The sequence below is a fragment of the Apium graveolens genome, chromosome 6 (assembly GCF_009905375.1).
Source record: "Apium graveolens cultivar Ventura chromosome 6, ASM990537v1, whole genome shotgun sequence".
In the NCBI taxonomy this organism is placed as follows: domain Eukaryota; kingdom Viridiplantae; phylum Streptophyta; class Magnoliopsida; order Apiales; family Apiaceae; genus Apium; species Apium graveolens.
Window position 1 is genome coordinate 137452866 of NC_133652.1, and position 19414 is coordinate 137472279.

Sequence of the window (19414 nt, forward strand, 5' to 3'; positions counted from 1 at the left end):
AATAAGGTGTGTGTGGACCCCAAACTTCTGACCTGGGTTTGGAGGGCGCCACATCGAGTGTCAACATTGAAGTGGTAGAATTGATTCATAATTCTCAGTGATTTTCAGAAGATTTTCAGAAGAGTGGTTGCTGCTCAAGATTAGTATTAATTCTCTATTAATTAATTAAGTCATATAATTTAATTAAGAAAATAAATTATATCTGTAAAGATTAATTTATTGATTATTTAAATTAATTGATTAATTAATTCTGAATTAATATTAAGAATTTTCAGAATTTTAATTGGATTAAAATCAGTTTTAATTCAGCAAGACAATTGAAATTGAACTAGCATGACAATCTGGATTGTCATGCCAAGTCATTTTAATTGTCTCACCGAAAGTTCTACTGGAAGGAGATTGTCTTACCAGCTCAGTTTGATAGTCTTGCTAGTTCATTTGATAGTCATATCGATTGTCATGGTAGCACAAATGATTGTCTCACCGATTGTCTTGCTAGTACAAGTGATTGTCATGCCGATTGTCATTCCAGTTCAAGTGATTCTGTTGATTGAATTATAACTAGAACAGAAGCAGCAGAAGACTTTTTTATTTATTCTCAACAAACCAAGAACACAGCAGAAAAAGAAGAAGCATAATATTTCATTTTCATCTGCTAAATTCAAGATCACAATTTCTAGTTTCCAAGTTAAATCTAAACAACTAGAAATCATTCTCCTGTTCTTGTGTAACTATCTAGCGGATCAAAATCCCTAGAACTTAATCTCAAATTGTGTTTAGCATTTGAATCTTTTTATTGCAAAAATAGAAAAAGTTCAAGTCGAATTTATTCTAGATTTGTGATAATTAATTTGAGATTAATCCCTTGTAATCGATACCGTAGTTGTAACACCTTTCAAGTTTAATAATATTTTTATTTAACTTGAATTTTGTTTCAATTTTTTATTCCGCACTAAATTCGATTATTCGGTATTGTTTGTATTCAACCCCCCTTCTACAAACACATTGGGACCTAACAACACTAGTATAGGCTGCTAGAACAATACTGCAGCATGCCAATTTGCCCACTAGTTTTTGGGAAGAAGCTGTCAACACTGCATACTACACTCAAAACAAATATCTGATCAACAAGAATCTTGGCAAATCACCCTACTCAAACTGTAAAGCATCTTCATGTGCTTGGAAGCAAATGTTATGTTCTAAAGGACAACTCTGAATATGTGGGAAAATTTGACTTTAAGGTCTTTGAAGTAATTTTTCTAGGATATTCATTGGAGAGAACTGCGTACAAAGTCTATGTGTTTGAACAAAAGAAAATTATGGAAAGCACAGATGTAACTTTTGATGATGATAAGTGTCCAGGCTTGGAATGCCTTGATGAAAATGAATCTGAGGACCTGAAATTTGAAAATATCAATATTGATAGTGACTCTGAGGATGAAGCTGAAGTCAACACAAATCACAGAATGGATGAAGAGTCAACTGAACAAGTAAATCATGAAAATGAAAGCTCATCTCAAACACCTGAATTTGATAGCACAAACTCAGGGGGGAAGAGGAGAAAGTTCTGCAAGTCATGCCAATGGTGAAGAAAATGCAGAAAAATCAAGTCAACAAACTCACACCAAAAAATGGGATAGGAGTCACACAAGAGAAGCAATTATTGGTGATCCAACTGTTGGAGTGAGGACTAAAAGTGCAAATATAAATGAATGTCTTTATGCATGTTTTCTTTCACAGGTTGAGCCTAAAAAAACTGAAGAAGCTTTACTTGATCCTAATTGGATATCTGTTATGTAAGAAGAGCTAAATCAGTTTGAAAGAAATAAAGTTTGATAATTAGTTCCTGCACCAAAGAACAGAAGTGTAATTGGAACGAAGTGGGTGTACAGGAAGGATGAAAACGGAATTGTCACCAGAAACAAAGCAAGGTTGGTTGCAAAAGGATACTCACAGAAAGAAGGAATTGACTATGATGAATCTTTTGCTCCAGTTGCAAGACTTGAAACAATAAGAATTTTTCTTGTATTTAATGCACATTCAAATTTTAAGGTATATCAAATGGATGTGAAGAGTGCATTCCCTAATGGTAAGTTGGAAGAAGAAGTTTATGTGAAACAGCCACCTGGATTTGAAGATCCAGAATTTCCAGATTTTGTGTACAAGCTACTCAAGGCTCTCTATGGACTAAATCAAGCACCTAGAGCTTGGTATGACACACTATTAAATTTTTTACTTAAATATGGATTCACTGGAGTTATAATTGACAAGACTCTCTTCAACAAGCAACATGGTGATGATATGATCCTAGTTCAAATCTATGTTGATGATATCATTTTTGGTTCTATTAATGAAAAGCTATGCCAAAGATTCTCAAAGCTTATGCAGAGTGAATATGAAGTGAGTTTGATGGGAGAACTAAGTTACTTTCTTGGACTTCAGGTCAGTCAAAGAAGTGATGTGATCTTCACCATCCAAACTATGTATGTCAGCTGCAAGAACACTTTAGCAAAATGGGGTAGTTGAGAGAAAGAACATAACACAAGTAGAGGCTGCTAGAATAATGCTGCAAGATGCCAATTTGCCAACTAGTTTTTGGGAAGAAGCTATCAATACTGCATGCTACACTCAAAACATATATCTCATCAACAAAAATCTTGACAAATCATCCTACTCAATCTTATCAAGAAGGAAGCATAATGTAAAGCATTTTCATGTGTTTGGAAGCAAATGCTATGTTCTAAAGGACAACTCTGAATATGTGGAAAAATTTGACTCTAAAGTCTTTGAAACAATTTTTTTAGGATATTCATTGGAGAGAACTGCGTACAAAGTCTATGAGCTTGAACAAAAGAAAATTATGGAAAACACAGATGTAACATTTGATGATGACAAGTGTCCAGGCTTGGACTGCCTTGATGAAAATGAAGTTGAGGCCTTGAAATTTGAAAATCTCAATATTGATAGTGACTCTGAGGATGAAGCAGAAGTCAACACAAATCACAGAATGGATGAAGAGTCAAGTGAACAAGTGAATCATGAAAATGAAAGCTCATTTTAAACACCTAAATTTGATAGCACAAACTCAGGGGGAGAAAGAGGAGAAAGTTCTGCAAGTCATGCCAATGGTAAAGAAAATGCAGAAAACTCAAGTCAACAAACTCACACCAAAAAATGGGATATGAGTCACACAAGAGAATCAATTATTGGTGAACCAACTATTGGAGTGAGGACTAGAAGTGCAACTATAAATGAATGTCTTCATGCATATTTTCTTTCACAGGTTGAGCCTAAGAAAACTGAAGAAGCTCTACTTGATCTTAATTGGAAATCTGCTATGTAAAAAGAGCTAAATCAGTTTGAAAGAAACAAAGTTTGGTAATTAGGTCATGCACCAAAGAACAGAAGTGTAATTGAAATAAAGTGGGTGTGCAGGAACAAAATAGATGAAAATGGAATTGTCACCAGAACCAATGCAAGGCTGGTTTCAAAAGGCTACTCACAGGAGGAAGGAATTGACTATGATGAAACTTTTGCTCCAGTTGCAAGACTTGAAGCAATAAGGTTTTTTCTTGCATTTGCTGCACATTCAAATTTCGAGGTATATAAAATGGATGTGAAGAATGCATTCCTTAATGCTGAGTTGGAAGAAGATGTTTATGTACAACAGCCACCTGGTTTTAAAGATCCAGAATTTCCAGATTTTATGTACAAGCTACTCAAGGCTCTCCATGGACTAAATCAAGCACCTAGAGCTTGCTATGACACACTCTTAGAATTTTTGCTTAAACATTGATTCACTAGAGGTACAATTGATAAGACTCTCTTCTATAAGCAACATGGTGATAATATGATCCTAGTTCAAATCTATGTGGATGATATCATTTTTGGTTCTACTAATGAAAAGCTATGTCAAAGATTCTCAAAGCTTATGCAGAGTGAATATCAAGTGAGTTTGATGGGAGAACTAAGTTACTTTCTTGGACTTCAAGTTAGTCAAAGAAGTGATGGGATATTCATCAGCCAAACTAAGTATGTCAGCTGCAAGAACACCTCAGCAAAATGGGGTAGTTGAGAAAAGAACAGAACACTAGTAGAGGCTGCTAGAACAATACTGCAGGATGCCAATTTGCCAACTAGTTTTTGGGAAGAAGCTGTCAACACTACATGGTACACTCAAAATAAATATATCATCAACAAGAATCTTTGCAAATCAACCTACTCAATCTTATTAAGAAAGAAGCATACTGTAAAGCATCTTCATGTGCTTGGAAGCAAATGTTCTGTTCTAAAGGACAACTCTTAATATGTGGGAAAATTTGACTTTAAGGTCTTTGAAGTAATTTTTCTAGGATATTCATTGGAGAGAACTGCGTACAAAGTCTATGTGCTTGAACAAAAGAAAATTATGGAAAGCACAGATGTAACTTTTGATGATGACAAGTGTCCAGGCTTGGAATGCCTTGATGAAAATGAATCTGAGGCCCTGAAATTTGAAAATCTCAATATTGATAGTGACTCTGAGGATGAAGCTGAAGTCAACACAAATCACAGAATGGATGAAGAGTCAACTGAACAAGTAAATCATGAAAATGAAAGCTCATCTCAAACACCTGAATTTGATAGCACAAACTCAGGGGGGAAGAGGAGAAAGTTCTGCAAGTCATGCCAATGGTGAAGAAAATGCAGAAAACTCAAGTCAACAAACTCACACCAAAAATGGTATAGGAGTCATACAAGTGAAGCAATTATTGGTGATCCAACTGTTGGAGTAAGGACTAAAAGTGCAACTACAAATGAATGTCTTCATGCATGTTTTCTTTCACAGGTTGAGCCTAAAAAAACTGAAGAAGCTCTACTTGATCCTAATTGGATATCTGCTATGTAAGAAGAGCTAAATCTGTTTGAAAGAAATAAAGTTTGATAATTAGTTCCTACACCAAAGAACAGAAGTGTAATTGGAACGAAGTGGATGTACAGGAACAAAATGGATGAAAACGAAATTGTCACCAGAAACAAAGCAAGGTTGGTTGCAAAAGGATACTCACAGAAAGAAGGAATTGACTATGATGAAACTTTTGCTCCAGTTGCAAGACTTGAAGCAATAAGGTTTTTTCTTGCATTTATTGCACATTCAAATTTTAAGTTATATCAAATGGATCTGAAGAGTGCATTCCTTAATGGTAAGTTGGAAGAAGAAGTTTATGTGAAACAGCCACCTGGTTTTGAAGATCCAGAATTTTTAGATTTTGTGTACAAGCTACTCAAGGCTCTCTATGGACTAAATCAAGCACCTAGAGCTTGGTATGACACACTATTAAAATTTTTGCTTAAATATGGATTCATTGGAGGTACAATTGACAAGACTCTCTTCTACAAGCAACATGGTGATGATATGATCCTAGTTCAAATCTATGTTGATGATATCATTTTTGGTTTTACTAATGAAAAGCTATGTCAAAGATTCTCAAAGCTTATGCAGAGTGAATATGAATTGAGTTTGATGGGAGAACTAAGTTACTTTCTTGGACTTCAAGTCAGTCAAAGAAGTGATGGGATCTTCATCAGCCAAACTAAGTATGTCAAGGATTTTTTGAAGAATTTTGGCATGGTTGATTGTTAACCTGTATCTACACCTATGTCTACAGCTACTAAGTTGGATGATGATAAGAAAGGAAAAAGTGTAGACATTTCAGGTTATAGAGGAATGATTGGATCTTTGCTGTATTTAACTGCTAGTAGACCAGATATTATGTTTGCAACATGTTTGTGTGCAAGATTTTAAACCAATCCAAAGGAATCACATTTGATGGATGTGAAGAAAAGTTTTCAGATACTTAAAGGGGACTCCAAACTTGGGATTACGGTATCGTAAGGGACAGATTTTGAAGCTGTTGGATATATAGATGCAAATTTTGCTGTATGCAGGGTTGACATGAAGAACACTAGTGGAAGCTGTCAGTTTTTTGGACAAAGATTTATATCCCGGTATAGCAAGAAACAATAATATGTGTCAACTTCTACAGCTGAGGCTGAATACAAAGCTGCTGGAAGTTTTTATGCTCAAGTGCTTTGGATTAGAAATCAGCTAATGGACTATGGCCTAGTGTTATACAAAATTCCAATTATGTGTGATAATACTAGTGCTATATCTATTATGGCTAATCCGGTTAATCATTATAGAACAAAGCACATTGATGTAAGGTACCATTTTATTAGAGAACATGTTGCAAATGGTACCATTGAGCTCATTTTTGTTCCAACAGAAAAAAAATTAGGTGACATTTTTACTAAACCTTTGGATGAAGCAACTTTCACTAGACTTGTAGGTGAAATTGGAATGCTAAATTCTTCATCCTAAAAGCAAGGACTTAGCTAAATTGTTGCAGCATATTAAATTCTAATGAATCAAAATTAATTTGATTTAATTAGAAATTACGTGAAATATGAGTTATAAATATTTCAAAAATCTCTATTTATTTATTTTTCAAAATTCAAATTTAGCTTGGAATTTTTCAATTCTAAGAAAATTGTCTAAATGTTAATTTGCATTTTTAATATGTAAAATTAACACAAGGCAGAATCAAAAAGTTTAAAAGTATATAGAGAATTGAGTTCTCGATAAGTCAAATTGACTTCTCGACAAGTCATTTTGATACTTATCGAGTGAGTCCTCGATAAGTCATTTTTCTAACTTCTCGAAGGACTTCTCGACAAGCTATATTATGACTTCTCGATAAGTCATTGTAGAGATCTCGATAAGTGTTAACTCACAGAGTTCTCTACAAGTATAAATTTTAGACTTATCAATAACTCAAAACTGAGATAATTTAATTTATTAAATTATTTTGGTAAAATACTTCTGACAAAATCAGTATGATTTTATTTTGATTTATTTAAGTAAAAATTGGAAACAATTCAGTCCATTCAGGACAAACTGGGTATTTATTAGACATCTCGACAAGTTATTTTTTAGTTCTCAATAAGAGTCAGGAAAATGACATATCGATATATATCTATTCTCTTAATATGACTTCTGTTAGGAATATGTTGTGAACTTGATGATAAGTTGAACAAAACACCTTAGTAGATTTAACTTAGTATATTTGTAGCTCTCGGCGGATGTTCTACAATAGTCCCGACAGATGAATTTATAGTCCTGACGGATGACCACTGAACATTCATCGAGAGTGTAGCTTATGTAATAATAAGTATTATAGCACATGTCTGCAAACAACAATGTATTAGTTGAGTAGGTGTTGTAGGATTCTTTAAGTCATGTTGACTACTAGATTGATATGCAGAATAGGGTGGCTAATTGTAAATATAAGATGTCTTGTAATTCTGTATAAGTGAAATAAAGTCAAGTGGCAGAAAGGCTCCCGACGGATGATCTACAAAGGCTCCCGACAGATAATCAACAAGGAATCCGACGGATGACCAACATAATCCCGATGGGTGATCATATTCAAAAGAGCAGTTGACAGTGACAACACAGTCACATACGTCGGGTGTTTGCAAATGGAATGTGGCAGCCTAAGTGCAGGATTTGAGGAACAAAGAAGCATTACTATTTCCATGCAATCATGAAGATATTCAAAGATGTTGGATAGTGTAATGAAACGGCATGAAATTAGACTAGAAACATTTTTTGTTTTACTTGTTTGTCTTTTTATCATGTAACTTGGTAGTATATAAACCAAGTGTAGCAAGTAGAACAAAAAGACTAAGAAAGTAAGCATTATTTTCAGAGAGATAGAAAAGGTTGTATCTGTTAAGCATCTCTTTGTAATTCTGCAAGTTCACTTGTAAGTAGGTGTGTGCTATTCAAGCATCACAGAGTTCTCATCTTAATATATATATATATATATATATATATATATATCTGGTGAATAAGTTCAAATCCACCAGAAAGTTTTAAAGCCTTGTGTTTTATTTCTTTGTGTTTGGTTTTCATATCTTTATCATTCCGCAATATAGAAAAATCTGCACAGTTATATTATTAAGTAAGAACAGTTTTAAAATCAGAAAAAGAAACCAGAATTACATTTAACCTCCCCTTCTGTAATTTGTATTGCATTGTTTGGGAATAACAATTGGTATCAGAGCAAGCTCTTGAAGAATAAAGAGTTTAAAGATCACAACAACTAACAAGATGAATAGAAAAGATGTTGGAGAAAAGATACCATTTCTGGACAAAGACAACTATCACCATTGGAAGGTGAAGATGCTCCTGCATCTCCTATCTCAAGATGAAGCATATGTGGACTGCATTGAGAAAGGTCCACATGTCCCTATGAGAGCTGCTACAGGAAATGAATCATCAGTCCCAAAGCCACAAGCAGAATGGTCTGATCCAGATAAAGAACAAGTTCAAAAGGATAAAAAGGCCATGAACATTCTGTTTAATGGTGTTGACAGTGACATGTTTGACAACATCATAAACTGCAAAACTGCTAAGGATGTCGGGGATACAATTCAAGTTATATGTGATGGAACTGAACAAGTAAGGGAGAACAAAATGCAACTCTTGATTTAGCAATATGAGCATTTCCATAGTGAAGAAGGTGAGTCACTCATTGATATTTTCAGTAAATTCCAAAAACTACTGGATGCTCTAAAACTGCATGGAAGGGTCTATCAAACAAAAGACTCAAACCTCAAATTCCTTAGATCTCTGCCAAAGGAATGGAAGCTAATGACAGTGTCATTAAGAGATTCCCAATATTACAAGGAGTTTACCTTGGATAGACTGTATGGTATCCTAAAAACCTATGAGCTTGAAATAGAGCAAGATGAGAAGATGGAAAAAGGAAGAAATAAGGGAGGGTCTATTGCATTAGTTGCTGAGCAAGAAAAGGAGATAAAGGTTGAAGCTGTTGATTCTGCACCAAACCCTAGAGTTTGTGAAGGCAAGAGAAAAGGGCTAGTAGCTGAACATGAAGACCATCTTAGTCAAGATAACATGGATGACATAGATGCGTATCTTGCTTTTCTATCCAGGAGATTTGCCAAGCTCAAATTCAAGAAGAATTTTGGAGTAGCCAAGTCAAACAGAAACATGGTTGATAAGTCTAAGTTCAAATGTTGTAACGCCCCCAAATCCGGGGTCAGGAATCTGGGTCGTCACGCCATCTTTCACTCAAGTGTAACCTGGTACTGATTCAATAATCCAACAGACTCCAATCTCATACTCACACACACAAGTTATAGCCTTAGAAACGACGTACAAAATATAATCTTCTTTTATTACACTCAAATGTACTTTACAGGATCTCAAACAATTATTTATAACCTCTACATGAAGTTACAATAATTACGACTGATATATTATACCTATCTGATACTCTAGCACACCTGAGACAAAGCTTCCAGGGATCCTCCTCATGACTGTCAGCGACTAAGTCCCACACCGGTATACTGGTCATATGTTGTGTTGTGTCATTTAAAAGAAAGCAAGAGTGAGCTATAATGCCCAACATAATAATGTACAGTATGAAAATGACTGTATGATAACATCATATATGATAATTATGTTTTATTCGAAAATAGTTTTCCTTGGTGATACACACCTTCTTATGAAAACAATTCTTTAAGGGATTTTAATATCTTGCGAATACCTTAATAGTAATCCCAACACCTAGGCTTGGGTTACGGTATTGCATCTCAATTCCAATTGGAAGAATTAGGATACTCGTTGGACCAACCGTAAATGATGATCAGTCGTAATACGATAATAGTAACCTTTTCTACTAGTAGTAGGACGACACCTTCATATTCCGGTTATCACCCTTGCCGCATTCCGGCTACGTGTCCCATTTTTGGGTATACACATACTTCACAAGTTCCTGATTACACTGAGTACCTTCGCCTGCGGTACCTTTGGTAGTCCATCTAACACACATAGTACCAGAGTCTACCCCTCCCTTGTTCTTTAAAATAATTCTATCAATCTCGAGAACTCGAACCACATCGAAGTTCCCCAAGCATTTTGCTTGTTGATAAAAATAGCTTATCTTTCTAAGATATAAGTGTATATATATGTATATACGTACTTCCGAGAATTTCGGAGGAAGTACTAAGGATGTGAGTTGACCGTTGTCAACAGATAATTAATAAAGGGGAAAAGTTTCTCCTTGAAACTATATTCAAAATATTAAATAAGTTGGGATAATATTCATCGACGATCTAAAATTATTCGAATGATATTCTGAAATCAGAAAGTATATTTTAAATCAGGATCTATGATTTTTAAATCAATAATGAACCCTTTAAGAATAATAATTAATTAAATAATAGTCGATAAATAATTAAACCTCGAATGAGTTTACTCTCTAAAAGAATATTTAAAATAATATTCCTCAACTAGTTTGTGTCTACATAATTAATAATCTATAATGATTAATCGGGTTTGAAATAAATAATCATTGGAGTATACTACTCCCATAATAAGGAATAGGTATATAGTATTTATTATTCGAACAATAAAATATAGTTGAGGGAATATGATCGTTGGGAAATCGTTTTAATAAAAGTTAGAGGTGTTTTAATGTTTCGTAAGTGGACGATGAGTCCCTTTAAAACGTACTACTTCGGACTTATAACCATCCTATAATATCACCGGAATGATTCCCGGGTTTTATCTTAAATCCCGACTGACTCTCGGTCATATATAATACATCATGCTTTACAGCGAAATAACATTTCACGATATATACTTTATCGTACAACATCGCTACATTATGCGAAATTTCAACAACTACGTATCATGGCAAACATGGTATTTATACAATGATAGTAAAACAATCCTTTCACAACACAACAATAAAAATGGAGTTGGGTTCGTAAACTTGCCTGGGTATCTCGAGGTGGAGGATACTCAAGGTTCCGCTTAGAAATCTATAACCATAAACACAATTTGTTAGGTCCCATTCTATTTTACGGCGACTCGCACTCACGCGCTACTTATTATGCACCCTCTCAACTTATACTACCCTTATTATTCCTTTAAGTCCTTATTCATATCATGGTCGCTTCATTTTTCTAAGTATCTTAGGTTCATTCTCATTATCGTCGTCGGCTCCACTTATGGATTCTTACTGTTTCTACTCGCGCGGTCTCGGCTCCGATATTTTTATAAAATTGAGAAATCATTATTCTCACTTGAAATTTTATGGCAGTTAGAAACTCAATATGTTACTCTCTGTAAAAATTTCATGATTTATGAACACTTTTAAGTCGATCCTTTATATTTTCAAAGTTCGTAATTTGTAGCAGTTTTTGTCGCGTAAATCACTTTTACTAAAATGACCATAACTTTTGATCCGTAAATCGGAATCAAGCGATTCAAGCACCTAAACAATCCTTATAACATTGCCTATCCTAATCCGAATAAAGTTAGGCCAAATATTCTTACCTTTATTGAAAGCTTGAGATGTGTTCTTGAGGATGGTGGAGGCTTGGAAGTGCTCGGTATGATTTTTGGAACCTAAAACCACCATTGAAATCAAGAAACCAAAGAGAGGTTACTATTCATACTATTCACTAGTGAGTTTCTTGATTTATTTCACCCATCAAACCTTGATAAAAAGAGATGAAATAAATTTCTTACCTTAGTTTAATTGCTAGGAGGCTTGAGAATTAATGGGATGATTTTACCATGGCTAGATTTTGAGATTTGAAATTGAATTTTCCCCTTTTTCTTCAATGGGCCGAATGGAAGCTTGATGGGGGTATTTATACTACTCTTGGTTTCTTAGCTTGGTTGATTTGCTAGGTAACTTCTAGGAAGATGGGGTGATATCTTGCACTTGATTTTATTCTTCCTAGTATAACATTCTAGGTTGATTCTTGGTTGCAAATCTTAGGGACAAATCTTTGTAGCTTTCTAGGATACAAACTAAACTACATGGTTAGCTTCCTTAGCACACTATTTTGCTAGCTAGCTTGATCATCCTATGGTTAGCTCACTATTTGATGAAGTAACTATGGTTACTTTCTTACCATGGTTTGGTTAGTGCGTTCCGTTTATTTAATCGTTTACGCGTTCGCTCGGTTGCTTAAACATTTTCGTAATACTTACTCGTAAATGGTTCGCGACGTAATTCCTTTTATATTCATTCCTTATATTTTTAATTATCCTACTTGAATATAAATCCGTAGGGTTTTAATCTCGTAATTATATTATAATTCCCGTAATCCTCGATGAGTCGTAAATACAGTCGTTTTTCAAAGTTCATTTTCTTCGAAAACTAATAGCGTTTACATACACTCATTTGATACGTATAGTCGTAATATCAACTCCGAACTCATTTTCTCATGGTGTGGGCTCAAAAGTTTTTCCCGTCCGTCAGGGTTACTATTCATTAAATGTTTTACAAGGTCTCAAAAATTCAAGTTATTATATTACCATTCATAAAGGTCTTTTATCGATGTCAAAAATTTGGGTTCTTACAGTCTTCCCCCCTTAAAAGGATTCCGTCCCAGAATCAGTTCAGAAACAGGTAGGGATATGCTTCTCGCATGATAACCTCGAGTTCTCACGTTGACCTTGCAGTATTTGATCCCTTCGTAAAATTTCCACTCGTCCCTCCAATATATTTCCAGTTACTCGTCCTTGTAGTCTTATGACCTCTACACGTTACTCGACATACGCTAAGTCTGGCTATGAGTTTATTAGCTCATTTTCAATCATATATTTGGTTTTAACAATTAAATTTCCTAACCTCGATTCGTGGTACTCGTTATAAACTTGGTGACCATTTGATGATGGTGCTAATTTGTAAGTCAACTTTGTTAGTCCTTTAATTCTTCAACTCGTCCAAATAAATCTTGGGTTCAACATTTCTTTCCCTTTCAAATCTCATCACTCCCTCCTCGGGAGGTACTTTCAACAATACTTGGTCCGCTACTTCGTACTTTCTGTCTTTATAGTCCTGGTCTGCATATCTCTATTGTTTGTCGTGGGCTGCCACTAGCCGGGTTCTGGTAAGTTTTAGGAATTCCTTTGGTCTGTTTGACTCAACGATGGTCCAAGTATCTTTCGCTTACCAATTTCTTCCCAACCTAAGAGAGAACGATTCTTTCTTTCGTACAAGCTTTGTAGCCGTTCCAATGCACGCATGATAACTCGTTATTGTCGATAATTCGATTAACATCAACTGGCCACTTCATTTCCCTTAAAAATTGATAACATGGACGATTAGCGCATCTTCTAGTGTTTGGAATCATCCTTCAGCTTATTCGTTTCCCCTTACATTGCTCCTACTAGTGCTAGAGTTTCATTCCTTAATGTTTTTCCCATTTTGGCGCATCCTCTCTGTCGATTAAGTTATATAAGAAGTTCTCGTTGCATTTCTACACGCTCGTCTCCTGCTACACGCTTAGCGCCAGATTTAACATTTCTTCCTGTAGTAACATAAAGCACGTCATCGTCTTGTTGCCATCTTGAAGGAAGCACCATTTAATACGCAATTTATTGATACGTTTTAGGATCGTGCAACGTTCAGCTTCCATCATCGGTCGGACTTCTTTAATCATTCCCCGTATAATATCTATAGTACTACGACACTTCTGGGTCGTACTTATTATTCTCGCTAGCACCTTAGACGTATTCACATTTATTGGTACCTGCTACTAGTGGCCTTTATAGGGCGTGTACGATCTTCTTTGTCTTCTATCAGTTCTGACAATGACATCCTTCATTCTTTCACGTTGCCCTTCGTAAGGGATATCGGCGACTATTTTTCGTATGCTAGCGTGGTAAGTATATCTACACGAATTATATATCAACAATAGGCGATTCCCCAAACCTTTCCAAATAAAACGTAATCCGCTAGATATATCTTCAATGATCAGGATAGTCTTCTCGTTCTACTTGTCGATCTGAGAACTCTAAGTCATGCCTCAGTCCGTCCTTTTCGTAAAATATCTTGGGAAATAGTCCTGTTGTGGAATTAAATCTTGGGTCCTTGTGTGGTGTAGTGATAAGTGGCATTTTATACCACTTAGAAAGTCTTAAAATGGCTTAAATTGGTGTCTTGAAATCAAGTATTTTGTGTATTTGATGCGTTTTTCTAGTGTTTATGCATTTCAGGGTATTAGTTGTATTTCGGAGGAGGAATCATCAAGAATGAGCCTTGGCATGTGTTCACCATTGCGAGAGGAAAAGAACGGGCAGATTACGGTGAAGAAACGGAGCAAACCTGGAATTTTTCCAGTAGGGTCCTGCGCGCCCACGCATCAATGCTGAGCGGCCGCGCAGCAGCCTTGCGCGCCCGCGCAGAAATGCTGAGCGGCCGCGCAGGGTCGGGGAAAAAGCTGAATTATTTTAGACTTCTACTTCTGTTTGGCTTCCAACTTCTATGTAATCTGAGTTTTATGGGACTATTATATAAGTAGATTTGAGACGTTTTCATGGAGAATATGAAGGAGATTATGTTTTAGATTGTGTTTTGCGCAAGAAGCGAAGGAGATAAGGAAGAAGACCGATTTAGCACACCGCAACGAAGAGGAAGCATATTTTCTTATGATTCTTGTTTCGTTGTAACGTTGGATGCTAGTTTTCTTGCTTTGACTTATTTACTCTTGTGACGTACTCTGTTTTAATATAATTAGTTTAGTTATTATTTTCTTGTGTTGATTATCATGATTTCATATGAACCCATGATGGCGATAAGTTCTATTATGGGCTAATCGTGATCATGGGGTTGCAACGGATTTATTATGAAATTCTTTAGTTAATTGTTTACTACTTTAGTGTGTGATGATTGTATGATATCTAGTATTGGTTGTGCGTATTCGTCTTATGTGCGTCGCGAACATATAAGATAGGGTGTTAATCTCTTGTGAAGCGACGGTGGATCTTGAGATTTAAAACTTGCCATGCTAGCATAGGTTCATGTACGTTGTGCATGATTAGTGGGTAACTCTAACAGTTTTATTTGCCCTATGTAATCAAAAGGAATAACTTGTGCTTAAATCGTTGTGTTGTCAATTTCTGTAGACATATAGGAACTCAACATAATTGATAACTATTCAACTTCTATCTTAATTGTGGATGTTTGGTAGAATGGTATTAGTACAATGAAAGTTGGCTTTTATCAGTTCCGTGTTATTCGATTAATATCATTACTGTCACATGCTAAAGGTAATAACAATGGCTATAGAAGGAAGTAATAATGAAGTTGTGATCTCATGAGTGTTTTATTATTGATAAATTGAAGTGTTAGTTAAGTGGTTAATTAAGTAGTTAATTATAGTTAATATTTAATCAACAATTTTAAGTGTTACCTTAACATTGAGAAGTAATCATACATTGGTGAGTGAGTTTAATTAGACAATAACTTAGTCTGAGTCTCTGAGGGAACGAACTAGAAAGTATTCTATATTACTTGCGAATGCGTATACTTGCGTGAATATTAGTGCATGTTTTTGTCCTAACAAGTTTTTGGCGCCGCTGCCGGGGACTCGGCGTATTTGTTTAGTTTATGTACTTACCATCATTGGTCATTAGGACTCAGTGATTAGGACGTAGTAGTTAATTACTCTTTTCGGTTGTGTTTCAGGTACTTTAGTAAGCGTTTATGCAAACTCGTTCTCGTGCTCGCAAGAGGACCTTAGATACAGCTGAGGAGAAAGACGAAGTTCTTGATACTCCGGAGAAGTTAGATTTTGAGGATTCGGATTCAGGAACTGAAAAAGAACCAGTAAACATGGGAGATCGTATTGTTCAAGCTGATCCAGCTCTTATGGATTTTTCTCGGCCTAAAATTGATGACATTCAGTCAAGCATCCTTCATCCGGCTATTCAAGCTAACACCTTTGAAATCAAGCCGGGCACTATTCAGATGGTGCAGAATTCTGTTTCTTTTGGAGGAGCGGCAACTGAAGACCCCAACATGCACATAAGAAATTTTGTCGAGATCTGCAGCACTTTTAAGTATAATGGCGTGACTGATGAGGCTATCAAGTTGAGGCTTTTCCCATTCTCACTGAGGGATAAGGCTAACGACTGGTTACATTCTGAACCAGCTGGGTCCATCACTACGTGGCAAGATCTTGCGCAAAAGTTTCTGGTGAAGTTTTATCCAATGGCAAAGACTGCTGCTATGAGGAGTGCTCTTACTCAGTTTGCGCAGCAACCTACAGAATCTATGTGCGAGGCTTGGGAACGCTACAAGGAAATGTTGAGAAAATGTCCACATCATGGAATGCCGGATTGGATGGTAATCACTGGTTTTTATAATGGTTTGGGGGCCCAATCTCGGCCCATGCTCGATGCAGCAGCTGGAGGAGCCTTATGGGCTAAAAGCTATACTGAGGCGTATAATCTTATCGAGACGATGGCTGCAAATGAGCATCAAAACCCAACTCAGAGGATGACGTCAGGCAAGGTAGCAGGTATTCTGGAAGTTGATGCAGCCACCGCTATTGCAGCCCAGCTCCAAGCGCTATCAATGAAGGTTGATTCTTTGGCTACGTATGGAGTTAATCAAATAGCTATGGTTTGTGAGCTTTGTGCAGGTTCTCATGCTACGGATCAGTGTTCTCTTGTCAATGAATCTGTTCAGTATGTGAATAATTATCAGCGACAACAGCAGCCTGTGCCAGCGACCTATCATCCTAATAACAGAAATCATCCAAATTTCAGCTGGGGGAATAATCAGAATGCTATTCAGCCAACATATCAGCAAGGAGTAAGTAAACAGTTTAACCCACCTGGATTCCAGCAACCACAGCAGTATGCTACAAGGCAATCATATCCTCAACAGGGAAGTGCAGCTGCACCTACTAGTGCTGATTTTGAGAAACTTAAGCTGTTGTGCAAGAGTCAGGCGGTTTCTATCAAGACCTTGGAAAATCAAATCGGTCAATTAGCCAATGCAGTGCTCAATCGTCAACCTGGCACTCTTCCCAGTGACACGGAAGTACTAGGCAGGAAGGAAGCTAAAGAGCAAGTCAAGGCTATTACCTTAAGGTCTGGAAAAGTAGCTGATGCTGAAAAGGCAAAAGAAGGCGAAGCTGAAGTTAGAGATGAAGAATCTAAGCAAAAGGAGAAAGTGGCGGAACCAAAGAAGACTACTGTTGAACACACTCTGCCTGAGGCTAATACAGGGGAGAAACAGCTCTATCCTCCACCACCTTTTCCTAAGAGATTGCAGCAACAAAAGCTGGATAGACAGTTCGGGAAGTTTCTGGAGGTGTTCAAGAAACTTCACATCAATATACCTTTCGCTGAGGCTCTGGAACAAATGCCTAGTTATGCGAAGTTTATGAAGACTATTCTTTCAAGGAAGGTGAAACTGGATGACCTTGAAACCGTTGCTCTCATGGAAGAATGCAGCGCTGTTCTGCAGCAAAAGTTATCACCAAAACTGAAAGATCCAGGAAGCTTCACCATTCCTTGCACCATTGGCAATCTAACTTTTGACAAGTGCCTTTGTGATTTGGGAGCAAGCATTAATCTGATGCCCTTGTCGATCTTTAAAAAGCTGGATCTGCCTGATCCAAAACCCACATACATGTCGCTACAATTGGCAGACCGTTCCATTACTTACCCAAGGGGCATAGTTGAGGATGTGCTCGTCAAGGTGGATAAGCTCTTCTTTCCTGCAGATTTTGTTATTCTGGATTTTGAGGAAGATAAGAAGATTCCCATAATCTTGGGGAGGCCTTTCTTGGCTACTGGTCGTACCTTGATAGATGTGCAAAAAGGGGAACTTACTATGCGGGTCCAAGATCAGGATGTGACCTTCAACGTATTCAAGGCAATGAAATTCCCTACAGAAGATGAGGAGTGTTTAAAAGTGGATGTGATTGATTCTGCAGTTACTTCGGAACTCGATCACATGCTAATGTCTGATGCATTGGAAAAGGCCTTAGTGGGGGATTTTGACAGCGATGATGAAGATAGCAACGAGCAATTACAATATCTGAACGCTTCTCCATGGAAGCGAAAGCTCGACATACCATTTGAATCTCTTGGTACTTCTAACCTTAAGAATGCTGAAGGGAAGCTCAAACCATTAATAGAGGAAGCACCTACCTTGGAGCTCAAACCATTACCTGAACACTTGAGGTATGCTTTTTTAGGTGATTCATCTACGTTACCTGTTATTATTTCAGCTGACCTTTCAGGTAGTGAGGAAGACAAGCTCTTAAGGATTTTGAGAGAATTCAAATCGGCTATAGGATGGACCATAGCAGACATCAAGGGGATAAGTCCTTCATATTGTATGCATAAAATTCTGTTAGAGGAAGGTAGTAAGCCAACTGTGGAACAGCAGTGAAGACTGAACCCGATCATGAAGGAGGTGGTGAAGAAAGAAATTCTAAAATGGCTAGATGCAGGCATCATTTATCCTATTTCTGACAGCTCGTGGGTGAGCCCCGTGCAATGTGTACCTAAGAAAGGAGGTATCACTGTGGTCGCAAATGAAAAGAATGAGCTCATCCCTACTCGAACAGTTACAGGATGGAGAGTATGCATGGATTATAGAAAATTGAACAAAGCCACAAGGAAGGATCACTTCCCTCTCCCATTCATTGATCAAATGCTTGACAGATTGGCGGGACATGAGTATTTTTGTCTTCTGGATGGTTATTCCGGGTATAATCAGATTTGTATTGCACCAGAGGATCAGGAAAAGACTACCTTCACTTGTCCATTTGGCACATTTGCTTTTCGTAGAGTTTCGTTTGGGTTATGTGGCGCCCCGGCCACCTTTCAGAGATGTATGATGGCTATATTCTCTGACATGATTGGAAATAACGTCGAAGTGTTCATGGATGACTTCTCCGTCTTTGGACACTCATATGATGAATGTTTGAATAATCTGCGCGCCGTACTCAAAAGATGCGTGGAAACTAATTTGGTGCTTAATTGGGAGAAATGTCATTTTATGGTGCGTGAAGGCATTATCCTTGGGCATAAGGTCTCTAGCAAAGGTCTGGAGGTGGACAAGGCCAAGGTGGGAGTCATTGAAAATCTTCCCCCACCTAATTCGGTGAAAGGAATCCGTAGTTTTCTCGGTCATGCGGGTTTTTATCGGCGATTCATCAAGGACTTTTCAAAGATATCTAAGTCGTTGTGCAATTTACTTGAGAAAGATGTGCCTTTCAAATTTGATGATGAATGTTTGGCAGCATTCGAGACTCTCAAGAAGAGTTTGATCACTGCACCAGTTATTACAGCACCAGATTGGACAGAACCGTTTGAGATGATGTGTGATGCGAGTGATTACGCGGTAGGTGCAGTTCTGGGACAGCGCAAGAAAAATCTCTTCCATATGGTCTACTATGCGAGTAAGACTTTAAATGGGGCCCAATTGAACTACACCACTACTGAGAAGGAGCTTTTGGCTATAGTCTTTGGCTTTGAGAAATTTCGATCTTATCTGCTTGGTACGAAAGT

The 19414-nt window shown here is 36.9% G+C and overlaps 1 non-coding gene across 1 annotated transcript; it reads right to left on the reverse strand.

Moving 5' to 3' along the window:
* Window positions 1–16106: 16106 nt before the first annotated feature.
* Window positions 16107–16213, reverse strand: LOC141669443 (small nucleolar RNA R71). The gene has a single exon (XR_012553728.1). It is a non-coding gene; the product is annotated as a small nucleolar RNA R71 (small nucleolar RNA).
* Between the last annotated feature and the right edge of the window lie 3201 nt (window positions 16214–19414).